We start from the raw sequence: 8,167 nt of genomic DNA on the forward strand, positions 1-8,167 counted from the left end.
CTGTCAAGCGATTGAAGCCTGCTTTGAAACCTGGGGATGTCCCCTGCTCTGTCTACTATTGCTAAGAAACTTCCATATCCTGAAGGAAATAAAAGATGCCAGGAATAAAAAGATGGTGGCTCTACTGATGTACCTAGTGATGTATTAGCACTTGGGGACAGCTTGAAAAAAGCTGAGGTAACATAAAGAAAGGTAGACAAAATAGATGTTGGGCCTGGTGTGGTGGCTCATGCCTGTAATCTCAGCACTTTGGGAGGCCAAGGTGGGAGGACAGCTTAAGCCCAGGAGTTCAAGACCAGCCTGGGCAACACAGGGAGACCCTGTCTCTACAAATAATTTAAAAATTAGCTGGGCATGGTGGTGTGCACCTGTGGTCCCAGCTACTTAGGAGGCTGAGGTGAGAGGATCATCTGAGCCCTGGAGGTAGAGGCTGCAGTGAGCAGTGATTGTGCCACCACACTCTAGCCTGGGTAACAGAATGAGACTCAGTCTCAAGAAAAAAAAAAAAAAAAAAAAAGAAAGGAAATAAATAAATAGACATTGTTCTCACCTTACGGTAAAAGGAATTCCCAACCTTCCAAGTGAAATTTTAAAACTCCCTCCTTTTAGAAATCTTCTGGTTGCCCCAGCCAGGAGTGAATGCCTGGCCCCTCTAACTCAGCATTTACATGCTGCTCTTAGGCAGTGTTAACTCCATATGGGCCTAATTTGTATTTCCAGCATGAAAGCTCCTCAATGGGAGTTAGTATGTCTACAGTTTGTGCCCTCTGTAATACCCAGGAAATCACTTTTAAGCAAATAGCTGTGTGATCTCAAGGAAATCACATAACTTCTAAAAATTTTTGTTCATTTATAAAAAGAGGATAATGATAGTGCCTACCTAATTGGGATTATGTAAAGATTAAATAACTCAAGTAAACTGTGAAGTATGCTGCTTAGCACATGATACTCAAATAAATAGTGTGCATGGGTAAATTTTTATATATACATACACATACACATAACATATATACTTCTATCTATTGATCTATACACATCTATATATATCAATATTGATGCTGGCCAGGCATGGTGGCTCACGCCTGTAATCCCAGCACTTTGGGAGGCCGAGGTGGGTGGATCACTTGAGGCCAGGAGTTCAAGACATGTCATCTCCACTAGAAAGAAAAATACAAAAATTAGCTGGTCATGGTGGCGCATCCCTGTAATCCCACCTACTTGAGAGGCTGAGGCAGGAAACTGCTTGAACCTGGGAGGCAGAGGTTGCAGTGAGCTGAGGTTGTGCCACTACACTCCAGCCTAGGCGACAGAGCACGACTCCATTACACACACACACACACACACACACACACACACAGATGCTGTGCCATCCCAGGGCTCCCTGGCTAAGATGAAGGAAGAACAAGCAGTGCTTTTTCTAAACACACTTGTCTGCTTTCTAAGCATACTTTCTAAACACATGCCCTCCCCCTCCCTTTCAATCTTTGTCTGCAGTATTTAGTTTTTACTGTGTCCTCATCCTAACGGAACCTGGCTAAGTGGTAGAGAAACTAGATGAGAGAACATTTTCCCTAGTACCCAGATGAATTTATAAATGCTTTCTTGTCACATTACGGAAACTTTCTAACATCAAATTGTGCCAGTTGCTGCTGTCATCTATGTTGTTACGTAGAAGCTGCTAAGTGATTTCACCACCAAGGCCGCGGGTTTACACAAACGTCTTTCCCGCTAAGCAAAGATTACACACGACTTGACGCACTACACTAGAATGAGTCCCAGCACATCTTCAGTACAGTGCAATGGAGCAGCTTGGTACCCGTTGCCAGGGTACCACTCTCTCATAGGGTTTCCTAGGGTAACTGTCATCTCAACATCCTCCGGTTTGTATTCTGGCTATTCCTAGTATGAAGATGACAATCTTCTTCAATGCCTGAAGGTCTTTAATTCTCTTCACTATTTGTGGCTTTCCTGCCCTCCTTCCTCATGCCCCATTCTTTCTGAAAACCCTTGCACACTGGCCTCCCTACTACTTGACCACTCTCTTGGAGGAAGCACGCCCTCACAGTCTCCAAACACAGCACTCTCCTGCCAGACCTCCATGCAGCCGATCTCCTCTCTGGAGTGTTTAAACTGTTCAGCACCCTTCCTTTTAAAACCCTGTCCTTTATTGGCTTCTTGGGAATTATACTCTGGATATTTCTCCTCTCTGACTAATCCGTCTTTGTTGCTGTCACCCCCTCCCACCTTCTGTCCCTCAAATGTCAGCATTCCCCAAGGTTCTGCCCTGTGCTACATTTTTTTCTTTGCTCTATATATTTATTCCCACTAGAATCAATCCACTCACATGCTTATTATAATAATGGGCCAATGCAGACAAGTTTAATGAAAACAGTAAAAAATGTCACACAAAATTCTAGACATAAACTTTTCTATCTATCTATATGTATGCATATAGTTGCATTTCATAAAAACCAGATCATTCTATGTTTGGTAACCTGATTTCTAAAAATTCAATAATCACTTGAGGTCAGGAGTTTGAGGCCAGCCTGGCCAACATGGTGAAATCCCGTCTGTACTAAAAATACAAAAATTAGCCAGGCGTGGTGGTGCACACCTGTAATCCAAGCTACTCAGGAGGTTGAGGCAGGAGAATTGCTTGAATCTGGGAGATGGAGGTTACAGTGAGCCAAGATCGAGCCACTGCAATCCAACCTGGGCGATAGAGCTGGCTGGAGCTCTGTCTTAAAAGACAGAGACTCCATCTTAAAAAAAAAAAAAACAAAAAAAGTAATCTTACTACTTTTGAAATTAAAAAGTAATCTTATTCATCAAAAAATTAGGAAATACTGGCCAGGCACAGTGGCTTAAGGCTGTAATTCCAGCAGTTTGGGAGGTTGACGTGGAAGGATAGCTTGAGGCCAGGACTTGGAGATCAGCCTGGGCAACATAGCAAGACCTCTGTCTCTACAAAAAGTAACCAAATTAGCCACGTGTGGTGGTGCACACCTGAAGTCCCATCAACTCAGGAGGCGGAAGTGGGAGAATCACTTGAGCCTAGGAGTTTGAGGCTGCAGTGAGCTATGATCATGCCACTACATTCTAGCCTCAGGGACAGAGTGAGACCCTGTCTCTAAAAATAAATTATTTGGAAATACTATAGGAATAAAAAAACTCTTTTAGATAATAATATAATAAAATATAATACTCTCCCCTGTACCCACATATAACACAAGAAGTAAAATATTATACATTCAATTTAAACTCCTTATTCTTTTTTTCTTCTTTCTTCCTTTCTTCCCTTGCAGATATAAAAAATATCCTGAATTTTGTGTTCAGCATCCCTTTTGATTTTTTCTGAATTTTAGAATACATGTATTTAACTATAAACAATATATTCTGTTGTAATTCATATAAAAGACATCATAATATATGTAAACGTCAGCAAATTTCTCTTTCCCATTCAACATCATTTTTTTTCTGAAATCTGTTTATTCTTACAGTTCTAGTTATTTCATTTCACTCTCATATAATATTCTATTTTACGGATAGTCCACAATTTCTTTATCTAGTCTCTTACTAATGGACATATAGGTTGTTTTTAATTTTAATTTTTTTTTTACTATTAGAAACAGTGCTTTAATGAAAGCTCTTGGACATGTCTTCTTCTGCACAGTACTAATTGCCTAGATGGAGGTACTGGATGAGAGTTCTGTTGTTTCACCTCCTCATCAGCATTTGGTGTTGTTTCCGCTGTGGTTTCTTCATTATCATTGCTTACTACTGAAAGTTGTGCAGAACAAGAATAGTCTTAGTCAGTTCAGGCTGCTGTAACAAAACACCAAATACTGGGTGGCTTAACTAGCTGACATTTATTTCTTATAGTTCTGGAGGCTAGAAGTCCAAGATCAAGGTGATTATGATAAATATGCATATTTTTAGTGGTTATTTTAGTGGTTATTTCCAGAATAGTCACTTAAAAATAAGGCAAAGAAGTATAGCTAAAAAGCCAGTAGAGAAATTAAAATGGAATGTGATAAAAATTTTTGATTAAAAGAAGGCAGGAAAGGAGTTACAAAGAATCAAAATATAAGATCAGTTATATAGTTATACAGTCTGATCTTATATTTTAATTCTTTATAGCTCTTGGTATTTTATTTAACACAGGACAAATAAAATGGTAGGCCTAAATCTAATCATATCAATAATTACATCAAATGTAAAGGTACTAAGCACGCTCATTAAAAACAGATTGTCAGACTAGATTTATTAAAAATCAAGACCTAACTACATGCTGTTTAAAAGGTTACTCTGTGTAAAGTATCAGAGGGAATGAAATCAAATAATGGAAAAAGATATACTATGTAAACAGTACATATAAGAAATCTGAGATGGCTACCTTAATACCAGATAAAAGAGACTTCAACACAAGGAAGAGAAACAAGTTTTAGCAAGAGTAAAACTTACTAAACATAGAGCCAGGCAGTGGCTCTATGACTGTAATTCCAGCACTTGGGAGGCTAAGACAGGCGGATCGCTTGAGCCCAGGCATTTGAGACCAGCTTGGGTAACATAAAGACCTTATGTCTATGAAAAAAAAAAAAAAAAAATTAGCCAAGCATGGTGGTGCATGCCTGTTGTCCCAGCTACTCTGAAGGTGGAGGCAGGAGGATCTCTTGAGCCCAGGGATTCAAGACTGCAGTGAACTGTGATCATGTCACTGCACTTCAGTCCGGGTAATAGAGTGAGACCCTGTCTCAAAAATAAATAAATAAATAAATAAACAAACTAACTAAACTAAATAATAAACAAAAGGATTAATATCTTACAGATTCTCTGATCACAAAATAATTAAGTCAGAAATGAATAGCTATATGTAGAAATTAAACAACTTACTCTTTTTTTCATAAAGCTATATTTATTCCATTTAAATGACAACCTTTATTCTTAGATTATATTATTCCTAATTTTAGGGGCTGAAATATGTTTTCTTTTACATAATGATGCTGAAAGCAGATGGTTATTTGTTTTGTTTGTTTTTGTTTTATGTCCTTAACTGGCAAAATTAAAAGCCAGAAACTGAGGCCCCAATTTTTTTTTTTTTTTTTTTTTTTGATGGAGTCTTGCTCTGTCGCCCAGGCTGGAGTGCAGTGGCCAGATCTCAGCTCACTGTAAGCTCCGCCTCCCAGGTTTATGCCATTCTCCTGCCTCAGCCTCCCGAGTAGCTGGGACTACAGGCGCCCGCCACCTCGCCCGGCTAGTTTTTTGTATTTTTTAGTAGAGACGGGGTTTTACCGTGTTAGCCAGGATGGTCTCGATCTCCTGACCTTGTGATCCGCCCGTCTTGGCCTCCCAAAGTGCTGGGATTACAGGCTTGAGCCACCGCGCCCGGCCCCCAATTTTTTTTAATGCAAATCTACTGATGCTTAAAACTCAGAACTTAGGAACCACAAATTTGGTAAAGGCCAATCTTCTTGTGGCATATTTCACTGTATTGAATTCTTTCTTGGTGAGTTCCCTATATAAGTTATGAAGCAGGATAAAAGTCAGTCTTATATTAAGTCAGTGTAAATATGGCCTTAATTTCAATCACCAAAGAAATGTACTTTTGTTGTATACCATGGTTACAGCATGTTTTATTAAAACTAATTATATTAGTATCTACCTATAGAGTATCAATTTAAAAGTTATAGTGCTATTTCTATGATGTCATTACTTTTATAGGACTAGTCTGTGTCACATGTGTGAGCAATATTGGTTCAATGCAGAAACAAAGAAGGCTGGGTGTCCAAGCAGGCCACTTTTCTGGGTTAGGGTTTCAGTGGTATCATAAATGGCTGCCAGTCTCAAGATACACTTTGACCCATTTATCTTTATAAATCATACCATATAGCTTTGATATTTACATACATTTAAACTGAGAAGAAATATGCATCACAAAAAAGCACAGTTTAGTGAATTTCATGTGTCAGAAATAACTCCATATTTCACAATTAGTTTTATGTCATTAGCTACCCTTGATAAAGAATGATTCCATATAAATGTACAAACTGGAACATAATTTTATAAAATCTTAAAGATACCTTTGTAAATTGCAGTGTGTCTGCTTATAAACAAATCAAATCAATTAATCTCCATTTCTTCAAAGTGTCAAAAACAAAAGAGTAGCTAGACATAACTTTTAATAATCAGTTTCAGAGAAAATACAGGAATAATGATCAATGGCATTTTGGAGCAGATAAAAACTGCTGAGTTTTATGTCTGGGTCTTTCATTCTGTGATTTGCTATAATAGTATTCCTTCCTATTAGCTATTCTTGACAATATTAGTTCTATATTCATTTGAAATGAGCATTTATATTAAACTTCAAAATTACCTCTGGTAGTATCCAGAATATATGTCAGAAACACCTAAAAGCAACTTCTGTTTTCCTCTTAATTAAGATAACATTTAGTCATGTTAATAACTATTTGAAATGACTTCAGATTTTCAAGATCAGTAAGGTGCCTTGCAGTAAGCTTGCATAGGCTGGAGCATCTGGCCAAGTTATAATGTAGTTATCAATGCTTAGTTCTTCTTGGTTTTCTTCAGATAGCGAGCCCGTGTAGACTTGTTCGTAGCCATGGTTATTTTAAAATAAATCCAAGAAGGCAGGATTGAGATTATCAAGCCCATAAGAGCACGGATCAGGTATCCATTGGTTTGGGATTGCAGGCCTACTGTTTTAATTGCAGATTCAAAATATCTCCGAAGAGGGTTATTCAAAGTTGGCTTTCAGATTTTAGCCAGTTTTGTAGCTACAAAGTATGGCAGGACACTCTGTACAAAGATGCCCTTGCTTCTATAGTCCCCATGGAGGAACTGAGAGAAGAAATCAACACAAGTCTTGGTTGCAGAACAGATGGTCAACAGTGGGATGGGGAACATGCCTCTGCCAGCTGAGAGGTTCAGAATCGCCCCTTTAGATCTTTCCATCATGCCGGGGTACCAATCGTGTCATCTTACAAACAGAAAGAATATTAATATGTATCATTTTCTTGATCATATTGTCCAAGTCAGGAATGTCCGAAAAGTATTTGGGATACTCATATGACATTCCCACATTGTTCACTAAGACACCAATTTCAAGACCAGCCAAGCCTGTTTTAATTTTATCATAAATATCTTCTGATGCAAAGTCAACAGCAATGGTTCTTGTCTCCACTTTGAATTTTTCTTTGATTTCCCTGGAAATCTGGTCAAGTTTATCCTGTAATCTGCTGATAAGGACAACCACACTTTGCTAACTCCACACTTTGCTAACTCTTCTGCATACGATTTTCCAATTCCATCAGTACTACCTGTGACAACTGTCCATTCTCTGAGCCCTGGGCCGACCTCCACCTTGTTCCCCACTCCCCAGACCCAGAGGGCCTTGAAGAGCGAGTAGCAGATGTGCAGGGCTAGGTAGGCCACAATGCCCGTGCCAACCCAGTACAGGAAGCTGGCGGCGGGGAGAGCGCTCTCCATGGCTTTCCACTAGGCCTCACTAACTTCGTGAATCTAAACAACTAGTTCTTCTAAATAAATCATGGATAAAAGCAAACATCACGAGAAGAAATCTAAGAAGAAAATTAGAAAATACTTTAAACTCTGATAATAAAGATACAACATATGAAAATGTGTGGGATGCAGGTAAGGTGGTCCTTAGAGGAAAATTTACAGTTTTAAATACTTGTATTAGAAAAGAAAAAAAAAGTTTAAAATTAATCTAAGTTTTTATCTTAAGAATCTAGAATAAGATGAGCAAATTAAACGCAAAGAAAATAGACGGGAAGTATTTATAAGATAAAAGCCGGTATAGGCCGGGCGCGGTGGCTCACGCCTGTATTCCCAGCACTTTGGGAGGCTGAGGCAGGTGGATCAAGAAGTCAGGAGATCGAGACCATCCTGGCTAACACGGTGAAACCCCGTCTCTGCTAAAAATACAAAAAATCAGCTGGGCATGGTGGGGGGCGCCTGTAGTCCCAGCTACTCGGGATGCTGAGACAGGAGAATGGTGTGAACTGGGGAGGCGGAGCTTGCAGTGAGCCAAGATCGCCCCCCTGCACTACAGCCTGGGCGATGAGCAAGACTCCATCTCAAAAAAAAAAAAAAAAAAAAAAAGATAAAAGCGGGTATAAATAAAATA

The 8,167-nt window shown here is 39.1% G+C and overlaps 1 pseudogene; it reads right to left on the reverse strand.

Moving 5' to 3' along the window:
• Nucleotides 1-6,564: 6,564 nt before the first annotated feature.
• LOC105536936 lies at nt 6,565-7,506 on the reverse strand (annotated as a pseudogene).
• Nucleotides 7,507-8,167: the final 661 nt, after the last annotated feature.

This window comes from Mandrillus leucophaeus, unplaced genomic scaffold, assembly GCF_000951045.1.
Source record: "Mandrillus leucophaeus isolate KB7577 unplaced genomic scaffold, Mleu.le_1.0 Scaffold166, whole genome shotgun sequence".
Lineage (NCBI taxonomy): Eukaryota > Metazoa > Chordata > Mammalia > Primates > Cercopithecidae > Mandrillus > Mandrillus leucophaeus.